The 21240-nt window shown below is 41.9% G+C and overlaps 1 long non-coding RNA gene across 1 annotated transcript; it reads right to left on the minus strand.

Annotated features, from left to right (window-relative positions):
• Window positions 1–14156: 14156 nt before the first annotated feature.
• On the minus strand, window positions 14157–20824 carry LOC144582898 (uncharacterized). Its single transcript, XR_013536448.1, has 2 exons — window positions 19069–20824; window positions 14157–18608 (listed from the first exon to the last, which is right to left on the minus strand). It is a non-coding gene; the product is annotated as an uncharacterized LOC144582898 (long non-coding RNA).
• Window positions 20825–21240: the final 416 nt, after the last annotated feature.

Below are 21240 nucleotides of genomic sequence, written 5' to 3' on the forward strand. Positions count from 1 at the left end.
TGAATAAAAACACAGAGTTTAAATTCTGCAGTAGTGGGAGCTTACCCTCGGGCTACAGTCAGGGTGAGCGGCAATCATAGACAGGGACAATATGCACTGAGCCCTATGCCCCGTAGATGCCCTAAATGTGCACGTACATTTTGCAGGCCACGTGGACCTTGAATGTGAGTGAAAGGAGGGAAGACTGGTCACCAGGGCCTCCACTCAGGCTCTCTGTGTGCTTTTCTCTTTGAGACTTCCCACACCATACCACTGACCTCACACAGCATTTGCTTGCTGATGACACAGGCCATCCTCAATCATAAATAGCTAAGAGACCCCATGTCAATGTATTTGTTCTCCCAAGATTTCTCACTGTGTTAATTCAGTTGATATGTCACTTATAGAATCTATAGATCATATATACGATTGTATATATGATCTATAGATTCTAATTCTCAATCTCTCTCTCCTTCTCCTATCACAATATATTTGTTAAAGAAATCGAGTTGCCACATTTTCTTTATCCCGTCTATCCTTGATGGGCATTTGGTTGGTTCCAAGTCTTTGCTATTGTCAATGGTGCCACAATAAACATATGTGTGCATGTGTCTTTGTAATAGAATGATTTATAATCCTTTGGGTATATACCCAGTAATGCAATTGCTGGGTCAAATGGAATTTTTATTTCTAGATCCTTGAGGAATTGCCACACTGTCTTCCACAATGGCCGAATTAATTTATACTCCCACCAGCAGTGTAAAAGTGTTCCTATGTCTCCACATCCTCTCCAGCATCTGTTGTCTCCTGATTTTTTCATGATCGTCTTTCTAACTGGCATGAGGTGGTATCTCAATATGGTTTTGATTTGCATCTCTCTAATGATCAGTGATAATAAGCTTTTTGTTGTATGTTTGCTGGCTGCATAAATGTCTTCTTTTGAAAAGTGTCTGTTCATATCCTTTGCCCACTTTTTTGATTTTTTTTTTTTTGTAAATTTTGTTTAAGTTCTCCATAGATTCTGGATATTAGACCTTTGTCTGCTGGGTAGATTGCAAAAATTTTTTCCCATCCTGTTGGTTGCTGGTTCACACTAATGATGCTTCTTTTGCTGTGCAGAAATTCCTAAGTTTAATTAGATCCCACTTGTCTATTTTGGCTCTTGTCGCCATTGCTTTTGGTGTTTTAGTCATGAAGTCCTTGCCCATGCCTACGTCCTGGATGGTACTGCCTAGGTTTCTAGGGTTTTTATTGTGTTAGGTCTTATGTTTAAATCTTTACTCCATCTAGAGCTAATTTTTGTATACGGTATAAGGAAGAGATCCAGTTTCAGCTTTCTGTATATGACTAGCCAGTTTTCCCAACACCATTTATTAAATAGGGAACCCTTTCCCCATTGCTTGGTTTTGTCAGGTTTGTCAAAGATCAGATGGTTGTAGTTGTGTGGTGCTCCTTCTGAGGTCTCTGTTCTATCCCATTGGTGTACATCTCTGTTTTGGTACAAGTACCATGCTGTTTTAATTATAGTAGCTTTGTAGTATAGTTTGAAGTCAGGTAGCATGATGACTCCAGCTTTGTTTTTTTTTTTTTTTTTTTTTCCTTAGGATTGTCTTGGCTATGTAGGCTCTTTTTTCATTTCATATGATGTTTAAGGTGGCTTTTTCCGATTCTGTGAATAAAGTCATTGGTAGGTTGATGGGGATAGCATTGAATCTGTAAATTACTTTGGGAGTATGGCCATTTTCACAATATTGATTCTTCCCAACCATGAGCATGGAATGTTTTTCCATCTGTTTGTGTCCTCTCTTACTTCCTTGAGCAGTGGTTCATAGTTCTCCTTGAAGAGGTCCTTCACGTCCCTTGTAAGTTATAGTCTTAGGTATTTTATTCTCTTTGTAGCAATTGTGAATCGGATTTCACTCATTATTTGGCTCTCTTTTTATCTATTATTGGTGTATAGAAATGCTTATGATTTTTGCACAATTGATTTTGTATCCTGAGACTTTGCTGAAGTTGCTTATCAGTTTAAGGAGATTTTGGACTGAGATGATGGGGTTTTCTAAGTGTATAATCATGCCATCTGCAAATAGGGACAATTTAACATCCTTTCTTCCTATTCAAATATGCTTTATTTCCTTCTCTTGCCTGATGGCCCGAGCCAGAACTTCCAATACTATGTTGAATAGGAGTGGTGAGAGAGGGCATCCTTGTCTTGTGCCAGTTTTCAAAGGGAATGCTTCCAGCTTTTGCCCATTCAGTGTGATATTGGCTGTGAATTTGTCATATATAGCTCTTGTTATTTTGAGATACAATCCATCGATACCTAGTTTATTGAGAGTTTTCAGCATAAAGCGCTGTTGAATTTTGTCAAAGGCCTTCTCCACATCTATTGAGACAATCATCTGGTTTTTATCATTGGTTCTGTTTATGTGGTGGATTATGTTTATAGATTTGCATATGTTGAACCAGACTTGCATGCCCAGGATGAAGCCGACTTGAACGTGTTGGATAAGCTTTTTAATGTGCTGTTGGATTCGGTTGGCCAGTATTTTATTGAAGGTTTTTGCATCAATGTTCATTGTGGATATTGATCTGAAATTTTCTTTTTTAGTTACATCTCTGCCAGATTTTGGTATCGGGCTGGATAAAGAAAATGTGGCACATATACATCATGGAATACTATGCAGGGACAGGGATGAAACTAGCAACCATCATTCTCAGCAAACTGACACAAGAACAGAAAACCAAGCATGTTCTCACTCATAAGTGGGTGTTGAACAATGAGAAAACACGGACATTGGGAAGGGAACACCACACATTGGGGCCTGGGGGGTGGGGGGCAAGGGGAGGAATAGCAGGGTTTTGGGGGATCAGGGAGGGATAACATTAGGAGAAATATCTAATGTAGATGACTGGGCAATGGTTGCAGCAAACCACCACCATGGCACATGTATACCTCTGTAACAAACCTGCATGATCTGCACATGTACCCCAGAACTTAAAGTATACTAAATAAATAAATAGAAAAAGAAATTAAGTTGCTTGTACTGTAGAGCTTCTTAGATTCTTTCTGTATTCTGGATTTTGTTACTTGCATCCTCATGTCTTCAATGCTTTCTTCTATCTTGTGTATTTCTTGTAAAGTGGAAGTTGGATCCAGAGGCTTATTCAGGTTCAAGGTTATATTAAGAGTACCTTATAGACAATGTTGTATACTGCCCTTTGCAACTCCAGGAGGCCTATGTTGTGTGGTTTTCTCTCTTTTTCTGTGTGTGGTATTGAGATTGATCAGTGGTTGAGCATGGTCAGCCTGAATCATTCATCATAAAGTTCATGAAATGGTTTTGGCTATTTCATTAGGGTTTGCAAATTACCAATATCCTACTTCTATCACCTCTTTTCTATTTACTGGCTGGGATTCTTTCATAATTAAAAACTTTCACTCATCAAGCATTTGGTCACTCTTAGGTAAAACATGGGCAGGAAAATCTATACCTGTTTGCATTTTTAACTTGACCAGTTTTCAGAATGAGTTGGTTCCCTAGCATTCTTCAAAAGTGACCATCAGTGTTGTGCTGTTTGCTTTTAGTGTAATTACGAATGTATAAATTTTCATACTTTTTTTTTTTTTTTTGAGACAGAGTTGCGCTCTTGTTACCCAGGCTGGAGTGCAATGGCACAATCTCGGCTCACTGCAACCTCCACCTCCTGGGTTCAGGCAATTCTCCTGCCTCAGCCTCCTGAATAGCTGGGATTACAGGCACGCACCACCGTGCCCAGCTAATTTTTGTATTTTTAGTAGAGACGGGGTTTCACCATGTTGACCAGGATGGTCTTGATCTCTTGACCTTGTGATCTACCCGCCTCGGCCTCCCAAAGTGCTGGGATTACAGGCATGAGCCACTGCGCCCGGCCAAATTTTCATACTTTTAATGTGTTTTAATTCATTATAGTTACTCTTCATTTTGATGTTCAAATTATTTCATCTTTGGCGAGTGTAACTGCTCACCAGTTGGTTACTAAATTCTCTTCACACAACCCCAGTAACCTCGAATAACTTCCATGCTTTCTATAAATATAAAACATTCCAGAGTCTAGACCCACATTGGACCTTTTCTGAGCCTGATCTGCAATCATTGATTTCCCAAATCATCCAGCCTTGTTTTACCGGTAAATCATATTTAGAGATCATACACGGGTTAGTAGACGTGGTCAGTGTTACTGGACTGGGCATCGATCCTTGGCACTGCCAATAAACGGAAGCAGGTAATGTATTTAAATAAAATCATTTAAATACATTCCAACCAAATTTATGATTTAGTAGTGTTATCATCTTTCATTTTATATTTATTCTTATTTCTTTTATGCTGAAGATATTATTTTCTAAATATAATAGCTTTGCAATGACAAATGCAATGCCATTGCTTTTGAAATGACTGCTAAGAATACTTTAAAATTTCCTTGTAATTCCTTTTGACCATAGGATATAGTCCAACCGTAGATGTACTGTCAAATTAGAATGTCTTATTGTCACTTGAAATAGTCTTTTCGCCAGGCGCGGTGGCTCGCGCCTGTAATCCCAGCACTTTGGGAGGCCGAGGTGGGTGGATCACGAGGTCAAGAGATCGAGACCATCCCGGTCAACATGGTGAAACCCCGTCTCTACTAAAAATACAAAAAATTAGCTGGGCATGGTGGCACGTGCCTGTAATCCCAGCTACTCAGGAGGCTGAGGCAGGAGAATTGCCTGAACCCAGGAGGCGGAGGTTGCGGTGAGCCGAGATCGCGCCATTGCACTCCAGCCTGGGTAACAAGAGAGAAACTCCGTCTCAAAAAAAAAAAAAAAAAAAAAGAAAAAGAAATAGTCTTTTTGGATTAAACCAACAACTTGTTATATAGTTAGGCTCATTTGTTAATTTCATTTTTTTAGGGATTGATTTTTTTATTGTAATTTTGCTTCATAATTAATTTAAATGTGTATATGCCGTTCCAAAGACAAATTTGTAATCAGGAAAGTATTGGTTTCGTCCTTTCCCCTCTACTTTGTCCCTGTTGTCCACCACAGGTGATCATTTAAAAATAATTTTTGGTTTGTCATCTCATTAAAAGAAGCATGAAAATTTTTACTTTGTACTTTTTAAATAAAAGGTGGCACACTATGTACCCTATTTGCCCCTTGTTTTTTTCCATGTATCAATATATTCTGGAGGTCATTCCACAGCAGTGTTTAGAGTTATCCCTCGTCGTTTATAGCTTTAAAAGACTCCATCTTGTAGATTTACTCTAGGTAATTTAGATAGTCCCATACTGATGGGCGTTTCCACTGTTTTCAGTCATTTCTTATTATAATAACACTGCAATACACAGCCCTTGGCATTTGCATTTTTGCCAACGTATCCCCGAAGTGAGATTTAAGAAGTTGAATTATCTTCCATCAGATTTTTACCATTTGCATTCCAATCTTCAACATACAAGCGTGCCTGTTTTCCCTTAGCCTTGCTAAGAGACTGTACTGTCACACTCTCAAATTTTTGCCAGTCCAAAGATGAGGATTATATGTCATCGTATCTTCAATTTGCATCTTCTATTATGAATGCAATTGAGCACCTTTTTTGAGTTATTTGCATTTTTTCCAATAAACTTTATAATTGGTGGCAATTGCATTTATTTTTAGAAGTTGGTTGAATGTGGGGAATCTTTTGTGATATCACTTGGTGATATAAATATTTCATTCTACTATGATTGAGTTTTTTGCTTGGCTATTTTGGTGTTTTTGCCATACAAAGGAATAAAAAAAAACCCATTATCTATGTTTTCCTTTGTTACCTCTAGATATTGAATTTAAAGCTTTTCTCATTCTAGGTAACAGTAATATGTTCTCTTCTAGAACTCATATAATTTAGAGTTACATTAAAATCCTTGATTGATTTTAAGTTAATCCTGGCATGTGGTGTGAAAAATGGATCAAATTTTATTCTTTTTCATAGAGCTATTCAGCCACCCTAATACTCCTTGATATAATGTCTGTTTTTCCTCACAGATTCGAGACCTCACCTCTAACACATACTCAGTTTTTATATGCAACTGAATTTATTTCTGAATTTTCTCCTCTGTTCTGTTTGTTGCTCGATGTGCTGATACCACGTTCTTTTCATGTCAGTATCACACGTTTCAGTATCTAGTAGAGTTAGACCTTCCTCGTTGTTCTTTTTTACTGTTTTCCGTTACTATTATTGCTTGTTTGTCCTTTCCGATAAAATTTATAATTAATGTGTCTAGATGCAGAAAAATTAACTTACCATTTTAAAAATTGGGGTTACGTTAAGTTTATAAATTAACCTAAAAAGAATTCACATCTTTATGAGGTTGAATGTTTCTATCCAAGTGGATGTTCTGTCTTTTGATTTGTCCAGTTCTCCTTGTGTATATTCAATAGTGTTAACATCTTCATCTCATGGGTCATATTATTCTGGTTTGGTTGTGCTGAGCTTCTGAAATCTCTGGCTTGGTGTTTCCCACCATTTCAGAAAACACTTGACTATCACCCCTTAAAATATGACTTTTCCCAATTCTCCTCTTTCCCTTTTGGGATTCCGACTATGTGAATGTCAGCCTGTTTAGTAATGTCTCACACGCTTTTAAACTCCTTTTTGTTCACTTTTTTTCTTTTTCCATGTTTCAATTTGAATTTTTTACTGACCTGTCCTTGAGTACCTCCTCCCCTCTCCTACTGTGTATAAACGGCCATTACACTCATTCATTGAGTACACAATTCCAGTTGCTGTCTTTTATTTTGGCTTTTTAGTTCAAGAATATTCTTTTTGAAAGACTTAATTCTCTGTGAAATTGTTTATTTTTGAAATCTACTTTCACCTAATTCATATGATTAGTAATTAATCATGCTAATCGTAGCTGTAAAGTCTTTGTCTATTAATTTCAATATCTGGATCAACGGTGAGACTTTCTGTTGTCAGTTTTTCCCTCAGGTTTTCATCACATGGCTCCGCCTAATAATTCCATTGAAACGCGGGACATGGCTAATAACACTTTTTAGAACTTCCAGATGATGCTAATCTTCCTCCAGAGAAATTTCATTCTTCCCTCTGCTTGGCAGATAGAATGTCTTGTTCCAAGTATGCACTGAGATCGTTAGAAGCTGAGTTGCAGTTTTAAGGAGACTCTGTTTATCTCTGGGTTACCGTCTTCCTAAGGAATAGCCCGATATTGGTTTTCTGGTGCTCCAATAAGAAATTACCGCACGCTTAGTAGCTTAAAACACAAATTTACTGTAAGCACGTCAGAAGTTTGATATCCGGTTCACTCGGCTAAGATCAAGCTAGAGCGGGGTTGTCTTGTTTTCTGGGGGCTCTAGGGAAGAATAGGTATTTGGTGTTCCAGTCAAATGCCAGCACAGAATGCCTAGTCACATTTGAATTTCATGTGAACAATAAATAACTTTGACATTTTATGTCTTAAATACTGCATGACTTTTAAGAAAAATACTTTATTGTATTTTATTGTCAGAGATTCATATTTCACTGGGCTTTGCTATCCTCGTCTTTTCTAGCCTCTGAGGTTGGCTACATTCCTTGGCTCACGGTCCCTTCTTCCAACTTATATGAAGTAATAGCATCCTCAAGCCCTCTCTTTCTCCGCCTCTGCAATAACACTGTCTTTTTCTACTTTTGATGCTCCCACCTCTTTCAGATATGGACCTTGGTGTTAGATTGAGTCCACCAAGATACTCCAGGAGCGTCTCCCCATTTTAAAATCCTAATTTAATCACACCTTTAAGTTCCTTTTGCCAGGTAAGATGACACATGCTCAGGTGCTGGAGAGTAAAGTGAGTGCAGACATCTTTGAGGGTCACTATGTTGCCCCCCACAAGTCCACCACGTGAGGTGGCCAGATATAATAAAGCCCAGAATGTCCAGTTAGATCTGAATTTCAGATAAACGATGGATCATTTTAAAATTTGATGTCCTAAATACTGCATGAATCATACTTAGAAATTGCATATTGTCTAAGATTCAGATTTAACTGGGGCTTGTCCTATATTTTCCTTGGCGACACTTCCTCCAAAGCCTACCATGGGATTCTGATGTCCTCCCTTTAGAACCTTTCCTTATGGCTGATCCTGAGCTCTAATTCTGGTCTTCTAAGAATGGCAAGATTACAAAAAACTCAAATATGTTTTTCAGGAACATCTTGCTTGCTTCTTCAACTTTAGGTAGATATCCTGAAGGAAAGCTTACTCACGTGCTAGGCTCAGGCTCAGTTCTCTGGCTCGCTCTTCTGGCCAGCAGCTTAGTCCACTAAGTCGCTAATTTCATGCTTTTGCCCCACATAACTGCCGCAATCTCTGCTGGTCTCTCTTCTCCCCAGCAGTGTTTTTCTGCACAAAGAGCTTTTCAGCTGCTTTTCCTACACCCAAAACCAGCGACAGTTCCCAGGAAAAAAGTGGCTGAAGACTCTCAGCTGACTGCCCACTGCTCCTTCTCTTAGGAGAGATGAGGCCCCTAGTCCTGGTAGTTTTGGCAGCTGTCGGATGCCATTCAGCAGGGTTTTTATTATCTTCCAGGCAGGAATGGTGTTTGGCTCCAAACTCCTTACAGCCCAAATCTTCTGACAGCAAACCCAGAGTTTTTTTTTCCCAGAATTGTCACAGCTGTGAGGTGGCTGGTGGGTGATGGGAGCACAGGTGCAAAGCGTGGAGGTGGCGTGGTGACAGCTGAGTGGAGAAGGTGTGGTTGGTCACATTTGTAGCTGGCTGGGCCTCAGATCTTGGCAGCAACGTCTGACCTGGGAGGAAGGTTAGCAGGCCCCTCTGAACAAGAGGCAATTGGCAATGGCTATTTCCTGCACACCTACCTTTCCTTTTTGGTTACTGTATTGAAACTCAGTCTGAGGCCATCTGAAACTGTGCAAGGGCTGGAGCTTTGTCCTCACCACAAATTAATGTCATCATTCTTTTTTTTTTTTTTTTGAGACGGAGTTTCGCTCTTGTTATCCAGGCTGGAGTGCAATGGCACAATCTCGGCTCACCACAACCTCCACCTCCTGGGTTCAGGCAATTCTCCTGCCTCAGCCTCCTGAGTAGCTGGGATTACAGGCGTGCACTACCATGCCCAGCTAATTTTTGTATTTTTAGTAGAGACGGGGTTTCATCATGTTGACCAGGATGGTCTCGATCTCTTGACCTCGTGATCCACCCACCTCGGCCTCCCAAAGTGCTGGGATTACAGGCTTGAGCCACCGCGCCCGACCAATGTCATCATTCTTAAACTTTTGCCCACCTTTACTCATGCGCCACTGTCAGTAAATTCGCAGTCACTGCGCCTTCACTGATCATGGTGATCTTGCTCCTGGCTGTGAGTCAGACAGGGATATTAGTGGGAACGGGGATGGTTATATATACAAGGACAAAGGCAGGCGAGCCTCAGTCTGGGGGCTTCTTGGTCATGTTTTGCGCCACTTACTTTGCACCTGGGGTGTAATTTCTTGCTGTCAGGACCAGGCTTCCATCGCTCAGATTTCAAAAGCTCTCATTTCTCCCCTCTCCATCAGATGCATCTGCTCAGGGGATCCTGAACTGATTTGCACTGACGATGGTGGAAAGCAGACAAATTAACGTAGAGGACTTTAGCTCACCTGGGGCACGTTTCCTCCATTTTAAGCTTTCAACAGCCCCGAGCTCAAAGCCTGGAGCCTTGACCAACTCAAATAGCCTTCTCTGAGGTGAGAAGATTCTTGCAGGGTAGGAGGAAAGGGGACTCCTTTTTCCTTATCCTGAAATGTCAAAGTGTCATTACCTATTCATAAAGAGATGATCGGAACAGTCAAATTTTAAATCAATAAAATATTTAAAAGGAAGCAAAGGCACCATATATTTCTCAGGCAAGATGAATATTCTAGGACAACCCTGACTTGATATCACGGGTTAGAAAAAAATTAAATGTTCCTGTAAAACCGATTTCATGCAGAGAAAAAGGAGCTCTTAAGCACTGTTGGGAGGAATGTAAACTAGTACAGCCACTATGGCAAACAGTATGAGAAGTCCTCAAAAAACCACAGGTAGAATTACTATTCAGTCCTACAATCCCACTACTGGGAATCTGTCCAAAAGAAAGGAAATGATTATGTCGAAGAGACGTCTGCACCTCCACGTTCAGTGCAGCACCATCCGCAATAACCAAGAAATGAAATCAACGTAGGTGTCCAACGCCAATGAAAGGATAAAGCAAATGCGGTCTGTATTCACAAGGACATTCTATTCAGTCATAAAAGGAATGAAATCCTGTCATTTGTGGCATCGTGGATGGACCGGAGGACTTTGTGTTCAATGAACTAAGCCAGGAAGAGAACATCAAACACTGCATGTTCTCATTCATATGTGAAAGATTTAAAAAAGGTTGATCTTGTAGAAGTAAGAAGTGGAACAGAGGACACTAGAGGCTGGGAAGAGAAGGGGAAAGGGAAGGAAAGGGGAGAAAAGGACAGCAAGACTAAATGTGGGATGCTGGCTGGCATCCCGAAACAGCAAGAGGATATTGGGTAAAAATTGAGAAAATCTGACTAACGTATAGATTTGAGGCTAGGCATGGTGGCTCATGCCTGTAATCTCAGCACTTTTTGGAGGCCAAGACAGGTGAATCACTTAAGGAGTTCGAGACCAGCCTGGCCAACGTGGCAAAATCCGGTCTCTCCTAAAAATACAAAAAAAATTAGCTGGCTGTGGTGGCACATGCCTGTAATCCCAGCTACTTGGGAGTCTGAGGTGAGAGGATAGCCTGAACTGAGAGGCGGATGTTGCGGTGACTTGAGATCGCACCACTGCACTCCAGCCTGGGCGACAGAGAAAGACTCTATCTCAATAATAAAATAAAATAAAATGTATAGTTTAGTTAACAGGGTATTAATTTTGGTTCATTAGTGATGACAAATGTACTCTGTAGCAATGTAAGATATTAATAATGGGAAATTGGGTTGGGTGTGGGTATATGAGAATTATCTTCACAGCTTTTCTGTACATCTGAAACTATTCTAAAACAAAAATTTTATTTTAAAAAGTGATTTCACATGCAAAGAAGGTGTTGAAAAGCAAAGGGAGGTGGGGCAATAAAAGGTTATACTTATAACTATTATAAAATCGAATAGAAATAGTAATAGTGCACACAGATTTACGGAGCAGGTCAGGAAATCATCTTTATCTAGAAGTAGCACAGCGGAAAGGGAGCATTTCAGCCGGGGAGACCAATGTTACAGAGCCCAGCAGCACCAACTGGGTCCTCACTCACTTAAGAATAACCCTGAGAAGATTTCAGGGAAAAAAAATGTATATAATTCACAGTTTTTAAAGAACTAGGGCAAGGAGCCAAAAAATATTCTTAGATTCTCTCCTTTCGGTATCTTAACATCAACTTAATGGAATGAATTACTCTATTCAGCTGTTTGAAATGGGAAGTCTATCTCTAAAAGTAACCATTTTATTGATTTTTTTTCTTTTGAGATGGAGTCTCACTCTGTTGCCCAGGCTGGAGTGCAATCATACGATCTTGGCTCACTGCAACCTTTGCCTCCGGGGTTCAAGTAATTCTCGTGCCTCAGCCTCCTGAGTAGCTGGGACTATAGCCACCTACTAAAAATCAGCCACCACACCCAGCTGATTTTTCCTATTTTTAGTAGAGACAGGGTTTCACCATGTTGGCCAGGCTGGACTTGAACTCTTGAAGTTCAAGAGTTCACTCAAGTGATCTGCCCACCTCAGCCTCACAAAAGTGTTGGGGTTACAGGTGTAAGCCATAATTTTTTTAAATAAGACATTCAATTATTTGCTTTTTTCAACCATTTTTATGAGAAGTTTCAAACGCGCACACAAAAGTGCAGAGAACAGTATAATAAGCCCCGACGTGCTCATCACCCAGCATCACTGGTCAAGATTCCACAAAGCTTGTTTCAACTATTCCCTCCACCCACTCATTCTTCCCCCTAGAATATTGTGAAACAATTCCCAGATATAAGAGACACTTTATGCATTTTATACCTAAATACACATGAAGCACCTACTTGCAACACACTCTTTTAGGAGGTGAGCATACAGAGTCAGATACGGTTGTTGCTGAAAAAAGAAGAGCTTAAATGTAAACATGATCACCCCAAGTCAGAGCACAAAGTCATAAATGCCATGGCAAAGACACAAATAAAATACTCCTGGAAATCAGAGGAGGGGTGGAGAATTTCAGCTAAGAGGGCCAAGACGAAATTTTGTGATGAAGATGGCATCTGACTCAGAGTATAAGTGATGACCGGAGGGGAAGAGCTGGCCACGTCCTCTCGCCTGTGCCCACCTCTCTTCCTTCAGATATACACGTGGGCAGGAGGCATGGCAGAAGAAAATTGTTTCTTTAAAAAAGAAATACACCATCATGAGCCAAGTATTAGAAGCAACTTTAGCCTAATTTGATGGAAAGAAAGCAAAGAAGGTGAAGTTTTCTGTGAGCTTAACAGAACGGGGACTCAGAAATTAAATGATGATTAAAAAAAAATAAAGGTAACTATAGTTCTTGCATGCCTGAGTTTGAGATATTCACCTGCTGTGGGCATTTGAAGATCTTGGCAAGAGAATAGATAATTATAGAATTAAGTTTTGCCTTGGAGGTAGCAAAATGCCAAAACGAAGTATATGGTGTCAGAGTAAACCCTAGAAATGAGGAGAGCCACTTCTTCAGGACGTCTATGTTGAGCTCTAAAGGAAACCTAAGGATAAGGAACCAGGAAACATTTATAATAGTAGCTTGATTTTTCTCAGTGAAGTGGAAGCAAGATAACCTGTCAAGGGTCGGGAATGGGATTTAATTGGAAGTGAAGGAATCCACAAGCTATGATGACGTCATGCTCCAGGTTCTGCCCTACATTTTCCAGCCAATGAGCAATGAGGTGAGATCACATGGAGACTTCTGACCAATGAAATGTGGGTATAAATGCCTTGTGTTATTTCCATGATGAGGCACTTGAGAGCTGAGGGGGTCATCTTCACCTCTCTCTTCCTGCAACCACCACCCTGGAAGCCACGTGGTGAGATGGTAAGATCACAAGACGGGTAAACCCTGAATTCCAAATCATTATATGTTGTACAGCCCAGGCAGTAAGCATCAAGCATCACATGCCTGAGATACAGACTTTCCTTCTGTTAACCCAGTGACATTTTGTCATCTATCTGCTACAACAGCACAGCGTAGGTTATCCTTCCTGGAGCCATACTCTGTGTCCAGCTGAAGGTAGACAGCTTCAATTTGTAGCTAGCCAGACCTAGGAAGCACCTGTGTTTCCCTCTAATGTGTCTGCCGGATTTCTGCAATTAGATAAAACTCTAAGAACAGCAACCATGGCTCACACCCCCCTCATAGGACCTAACATAGTGTTGAACAAAGATGCATTGAGTGTTAAAATAGATTTGAAGAAAGCCTCAGTGGTTGACCGTTTGGAATTCTCATGCTTCATAAAGAGCAAAAAAGAAATCTTAGATGCTTCAGTTAGAAAAATAAGGCGGTGGTCTAAAGAGATGGCTCTGGGAAGAGTGTTTGGATTTTCAGGGTCATCATGTTCATTGTGTCCAATAACAATGAAATGATTGAGCGGAATAAGTTCCCACAGCTTAGAGTGGGATACTTAAACTCAGCTTTGGTTTAAGTATCAGATCTGGGGCCAGGGCACTTGCTCAGACACCATGCCGATTTAAAAATTACACTTACTGCTGGATCGTTCCCCAAAATATTTTTGATCAACTCTACAATTTCAAAACAACTATAGATGTGAATCCTGGATATAGCAGTCTCAATGTTTCAAAAATAACACAATCAATAAAGAATCAAGACGTTTCAGAGATGATCTTAAGGTATCATAAACTTTTGTTCTTAGGAAAATAAAGCAATCCCTGCCAACAGCAGTAACGTTAGGTCAGCAGGTTCCCATCTGAAGTGCCTACAAAACGCAGGAGAAAGAACGCCGAAGAAATAAAAGTATCTGTAAGCAATCACGATAGAGAATAGAATTTCATAGTGCTTTCATAGACTCAGCAGTTCAGTGTTGAAAAGGGTGAACTAGAATAAACCCATAATTTCTTATGGAAGATAATAATTGTAATTAACATCTGTAATAGTATTTTGTAATAAAAAGTATTTTGCTGTATATCATGCCATTTTATTTCTTACAACAAATGTCTGGAGTCAGTAATATCATTAATTCTACTTGCAGTAAAACAGGCAAAAGGCCACAGACACAGTTCACTTTCCATTATGGGAACATTGGAAGAAATGAAGCACAAATGTGGGTGCTTCACTGAGCCCCATTGGTTGCCCCTGCCAAAGCTGGGCATAACTCTAACTATAGAATGCTCAGCTGGGCCAGAGGGAACCCCCTTGCCATCCTCTCCTCAGTAGGCTGTGTGCCTGTCCAGTCTATCGCATGTGATCCATACAACGCATTTGCCCAAGGCCAGGGTAGCAGGCGGCACCTCCAGCCCTCCCATGGATATGTCCACACTGCTTCCTAGATGCATCCTTCACTTGTGCTTTTCAAGTGAAGGAGATATTTGCTTATGTTGTAGACTTGACTTAATGGAGTACAAACTCCTTGTAGAAATTTTGAGCAATTTTATGCTTTCTGGCAGGTGGAACCTTAAAACTTAAAACTACCTTTTACGCCCATTGTCCTTTTGCTCTAGGAAAGACTCTTGAGTAGACTCCTCAGAGAAGCAAATGGAACTCTCAGGGGAAGGTCTGGATGTGATGAATTAGAAGTCAGCAGATGTGTGTTGCATTTTACGTCTCTTGCGAAAACAGTCAAGTTTCAAAGTTTGAACTAAATTGTACAAACTAACTGGTTTGTTGCGGTGACCGTGTTCTATTGCTGGTGTTCACAGTTTCGGCTTCTTTCTCCCGCACTTGTTTGCAGGAAAACCAGAATTATGCTGAAGACATGAGCCGAGCATCCAGGCCTTGATAGCAGAGAGACGGGAAAGGGGTCAGGCAGAGTTCTGTGTGGTTCATTGTGGATTGGAGTGTTGCTCTCTCACGTAGAGTGTTGCTTAAAATTGAATCTAGGCTTTGCTAGATCTAATGAAATGGAGCTGTTGCAGAATTTTCTTGGAGACTTACATCTGGGTCACACCTGTGGAAAGGGTGGATTGTTTCCTGAAGGAATGAATATTTATACAGGCAGTCATCCTGGAGATGGTCCTAGGCAAATGAGGAAGCTGGCCTTAGAATGCACCAAGGAATATGGCGTTCTCTTCTCTCTGTGCTCATTTCAGCCACACTCTGGTATATAACGCTTCTTGTGGAGGAAAAGGATATAGCCTCTGTCATGTAGGACTAAGCTGGGGGCAAACAGAGGTGGCCCAGTAACTAACTTTGGGGATTCATAGGGCTTATGCAGTAAATATCTAAATATCTATATTTTAGTCTTCATATTGCTATTTACATTAAAAATATTAGTTACATGACACTTCCTTCCATTATATCTATATCTTCAGTTTAATCTTGTTAAAAGTTACAGTCTAGCCTCCTTTGTGAACAAAGAATTCTGAGAAATGGGCTGTCCACAGCTTGGCATTGAGTATTGAAGGGGAAAAGGGGAGCGATAAGGACTGTGTCATCCCTGACCACTGTGCCCAGTGGATTTGTGACCTCAAGGCAACCATCAGCCACAGCGACAGCAGCCTGGCAGCCAAGGATCAAGGTGGAGAGGCAAAGGTCCTGAAGTGTGCACCCCAATGACTTCACAAAATCCTTGGACAGAGAAGTTCTGCCGATACAGTGATAAGGCCTCAGACCACTGAATTGGGCTGTACTCGCAGATGGGGCAGTTTAAAACAAGGTCTGTCCAGAAGGATGTGTGGAAAGGGAGAGTAGCCCAGCGGGTGACAGATATTACTGTTCTGTGGGTAAGTTCATAACAAACTCCTTCTGTTTTTGTTTTTAGCTACATTTACAGGAGAAGGAGGTAAGTTGCAAGAAAGCAATCAGAGCTTGACATTTTCCAGTGCGTGCCCTGGCAAATTCTGTATTCAGAAAGATTACCTGAGAACTAGACTCTCTTAAATCAGCTTAGATATTTTTATTCTATCAGACGTATTAAAATTAAAGAGTAAACATTACAGAAACATTTTCTCATAATAAATCCTGAAATGTTGTGGTAATGTCACAAATATGTAATGTTTGTTCTAAAATATGCAATGTTTATTAGAACTTTTCTAGGTCTAGGACTAAGTGCTTTCAAGCTTCAAGAAGACGCTGTTGGCCAGGCATGGTGGCTCATGCCTGTAATTCCAGTACTTAGCGAGATCGAGCCCTGTCGATCCCTTGAGGCCAGGAGTTTGAGACCCAGCCTGGCCAACATGGCAAAACCTTGTCTTTACAAAAAATACAAAAAATTAGCCAAGCCTGATGGCATGAAACTGTAATCCCAGCTACTCAGGAGACTGAGGCACGAGAATTGCTTGAACCCAGGAGGCAGAGGTTGCAGTGAGCCAAGACTGTGCAACTGCATTCCAGCCTGGCTGAAGAAAAGAAAAGCAGCAGCTAATTTTTATGACTACAGATTGTGTTTTATCTCTGGCAGCCTCCCAAGTAAAAGGGGTCAAGTCAGAAAATTCGAATGCGCATCTTCCTCTATCACTCCCAGTAGGGGGAAAAACTCTCTAAAAAGCAAGTACAGTCGATTGAATTAATAGCATCTTCTTCTATTCCTGCTACTCTCTTACAAGTTGGGTGACTTCCTACAAGTTTTTAAACCTACCTCCACCTCAGTTTCCTCACCTTTTAAATGTAAATAACAGTTCTACCTCACAATTTTAAGAATTAAATGAGGGCTGGGCGCGGTGGCTCACGCCTGAAATCCCAACACTTTGGGAAGCTGACACTGGCAGATCACGAGGTCAGGGGTTCGAGACCAGTCTGGCCAATATGGTGAAACCCCGTCTCTACTAAAAATACAAAAATTAGCCAGGCATGGTGGCGCACGCCTGTAGTCCCAGTTACTCGGGAGGCTGAGGCAGAAGGATCACTTGAACTTGGGAGGCGGAGGTTGCAGTGAGCCAAGACTGTGCCACTACCCTCCAGTCTGGGTGACAGAGAGAGACTCTGTCTCAAAAACAAACAAACAAACAAATAAATAAATAAAAGAATTAAATGAGAACCAGAGTGCGTAGCACAAAACAATTGCTTGGTAAATATTTGCTATTGATCCAATATTTGCTATTGTCCAGTCTAAGGCACGTTCACAAGCGCCATACCACAGTTGACACATTTCTTCTCGCACCTGCTGTGTGGTTGTGATCATATTGCCTGTGCTATAAACTGACACTTTCAGTGCCCTCAATGTACATATACAAATACTTTCCTGCCCTAAAAAATTCCAATCAGTCTACAAAGATAATCATCCTTATCATCATAAACCAAGATTTTCTTCCAATACCTGGATGATATGGCTATTTCTGGTAACAGCACAGACTCCTGTCTTAAGGAAGCTACGGGGAGTTTGCACACAGTGCCTCTACATTGACGTATGTGCTGACATAGACTCATATTTGCAGGAGATTTTTAAGGGATCACCCATATCTTTCATTTGAAAGGGGAAAATTACTTTCCATCAGAGCCAGGAGCCCTTGCAGAGAAAGAAGGCAGTCCCAAGCCTGCAGCTTGCTGAGAGCTGAGATGCTGAAGCTGTATGCTCTGCTCCGAGCTTCCTCCGTGACTTTGGCAAAGCTCTCCAGGGCATAGAACCCAAAGCTTGCCCACACAATAGCATGGTTATCTTGGCATGAAAACGACGGTTGCAAATTGGTGTGCTAGTTCAAAAGAACTAGGAAACAAAAGCAGACGTGAGTTTTGACATACACTCTGGGAGCTCGGGCGGCGAGTGCACAGGAAAAGGGGGATACTAACGAGCATTGTTTTAAGCCAGCAAAGTCTACAACTGCTGAACGTGGCCATTTACTACTTATAAGCAAACCAGACTCTACCTCTGATACGCCCCAAACAGTTTGGTTTGATACGAGGTTGTCTTGAGAAACTTTTGTTTTCCTCTTTGCCATTCTTATGATTCTTCTCCATCCCACCAAACAAAAATCCATTGGTGAGAATAAAATTCTCTTTCTATTAGAGGATTTACGAGGGCCCTGTGGCACCAAGTGATTGTCCTCCTCTGATGCCAGGAACACAGAGCTGTTTCTCAGCAAGGGGAAGAGTTGACCAGGCGCATCTAATTCCACTTGCTTGTCGAGTCTGAGGGGCCCCAGAGGCACAGCCTTTTGGGACATCTGAGGGTTGAGGGTGCCAAGAAAGAGCACGCAGAAGCCCCTGCTATGAAGCGGCAGGGGCAGACTGAGTGCAGAAGAGGCAGAGGCCCATAGCAGGACCGTGGCTCCCTGCCCATCTGTAGGGGAAGCCGGCACACCTGAGAAATGGACACAACACTCCTCCAAGTAGTTAGCCTTCATCGCAGGAGTCTTTGTTAAGGAGCCTCTGGCCTGGGGAAGCTGCTGAAGCCCCAGAACAAGAGATTGATTCCTTCCTTTTGAGGGCCTGTGAAACAGCTCATCAAGGAAGACGGAAGATGAAGACGAGAACCTGCAGGACAAGGAAAAGACTCAGAAGTGGCATAATTTAGGTTGACTGGGGACCTCTATAGTCAGGGGCCTCAGGGAGGGGAATTCTCTTTTCAGTATCCTTCAGGGAACGTTTCCTTCTCACTTTCCTGGCCCCCGCCTCAGTCTCCCATGCAAACCAACCCAACTTAAATGCTCGGGCTTCATGGGGAAGCTATTTCCCTTCTCCTGTTATACACGGTCCCCGGGAATCCCCAGATGACCCTGTGGCAACAGTAGCTACCCAAATTGCGAAGACTCTCCCACTGAGAGTTCCAAGTCAGCTGCACTCTGGAGCCTCAGCCTACACATTTAACTATCACGTTTCTAGTCCCTGTTCCTCCAGCAACATCAGACTCCATGTGGGCAGGACAACTCACCTGTGCTCCTCAAAGCCTGCCCCATTCTCGTGTCAAGTCTTTTGGAACAGCACTGTCACTTACCCAGCCCAGAAACCTGAATCTTACACATCTGTCTCCTCCTCTCCATTGCCATCACCAAGACTTCAGCTCAGACGTCCTTTCTTCCACACCTGGCTGTTATCTGGAATCCTTCTCTCCAGTCTCATCTCCAGCCAGCTCTTCACAGTGTTATCATGGTAGTGTTTCCACAGATGGAACATTCTCTGTTATGTGGGGTTTGCACTTGTCTTGCATCTCTGCCCAGAGTCCCATTGCTGAGAACCATAAGCCACTCTGAAGAGCCATAGAGAGAGCTACCAGCCACCTCCTTCCAGGACTGACTGAGAAGAGGTCAATTGGGTGCTTCATCTGTCACTCCTACCATTGCGTCTAGCAGGTACATACAGAAGCCAGGAGCTCATTATGTTTGAGCAGTAAGGAAGAGGAGGCATTGAGCCCTTTGGTGGAGGGGAGGAGGGCTGTGGCTTTATCCCTCTCTTATAGGGAGAAGAGGGGCACTGTCCCCGTACTCAAGGGAGGTGTGGTATAAGTGAGTTCTTCCTGAAGAGCAGAGTTGCCTGCACAGAGGAACCCTGAGCCCTCACTCCCAGCTTGATGTTTATTGAATGGTAGTAGCTAGGAGGCCCATCCCAGTCACCCAAAACAGAGCATGACAGAGGGCTCCTGGGAGAATTTGACTTCCATCTTCTGGAGTTTGTCAACATATGTAAAGACAGAGGCAGATAGGTGCCCGCCTCTCTCCTGGCATATTCTGAACACTGCTCAGATAGGGGAGGAGAAGAAACAGTGGACCAACCTGAGTTCCCAGCAAACATACATACATTTCCATGGGAAAATACACGCCACAGAAGGAAGTGGGACTCCTGCCATCCAAGGGACTGAGGGGTCTATTTTTGGAGGCGAGAGCTAGGAAGCTGTCACAAGAAGCAATGTCTAGAACACATCACTATATCAAAGAAGCGTGCAGTACCGAGGTCTTGCAGAACCTTCCAAGAAATATCTGAAAACACACACACAAAAGAATGTTTCCCCCTTTCCTTCAGTTCTTCCCTCTTTCAAATCTTATAGCAAGAAACAGAGATAATAGAGTAGATACCAACTGCAGGCTCCAGCCCCCAGGTCAGGATGGAGCCAAGGGACAGAAGGTGCCAGTTAAACACCACTCAGCACTCACATTTAACTGGCACCTTCTGTGCCTCATTTCCATCCTGACCTGGGGGCTGGAGCCTTCAGTCTGAGGCAGGAGAACTGCTTGAACCCAGGCGGCAGAGGTTGCAGTGAGCCGAGATTGTGCCACTGCACTCCAGCCTTGGTGATAGAGTGAGACTCTGTCTCAAAAAAAAAAAAATGTGAGTGCTGTTTGGTTTAGATGCTACTGGACTTGTTAATATCTGTAAGAGAGTCAGTTGTGAAAATCAGACTGGTCTTAGAGTCAAATGTGCCTGGAAACCTACAGAATCTTCTAGAGATGTTTTCCAAATGTCGAGGAAGAAAGATCTGCATGCCACATTTAAAAGCAGTGTTGGGATAAAAAACTCATACTTCATACTCCAAAGCCAAAATTATCATGTCACTCCTCCGCTTGAAATCTTCTCAGTGGCTTCCAAACACAATTCTTGGCTTATAATACACATAATACATGTTGTTTTTAAGAAAAAAAAAAAAAACAATTGAGCACATCTACATCACACACAAAAATCTGAGTCCAAGTCCTAATTTTCTGTTTATTATTCAGGATGTTGGACAAGAAGTCTCCTTTTGTGAGCCTCAGCTTTCTCTGTATAAAATGAGGAAAACACCAGCGTCACCACACAGCTTTGTTGCAGGATTAAATAGTAACATGAATGCAAGTAGTATTCTATCAATCACTCTGCAAAATATAAAGCACTATCCAAGTATTCATTCATGAATTCATTCATTCAGAGATGCCCTTGGTGCTGGAGAAAGTGGTGAATGAGATGGACAAAAACGATACCTCTAGGTGGGGGAGGCAGACACAGGAAAAAAAGATCACGTCAGAGAGCCCCACGAGCTGTGAAGAAAACAAAATCAAGAGAATACGAGTGATCTAGATGAAAAGAAGCCCCTTTAATCAAAAGGAGCTAGACTGAGTGGCCTGGGAGGGCCTCTCTGAGGATGAGACACTTGGACTGGGATTTTGACCACAGGAAGAAAATAACAGTCTTGCAGAGA

Source organism: Callithrix jacchus, chromosome 5 (assembly GCF_049354715.1).
Source record: "Callithrix jacchus isolate 240 chromosome 5, calJac240_pri, whole genome shotgun sequence".
In the NCBI taxonomy this organism is placed as follows: domain Eukaryota; kingdom Metazoa; phylum Chordata; class Mammalia; order Primates; family Cebidae; genus Callithrix; species Callithrix jacchus.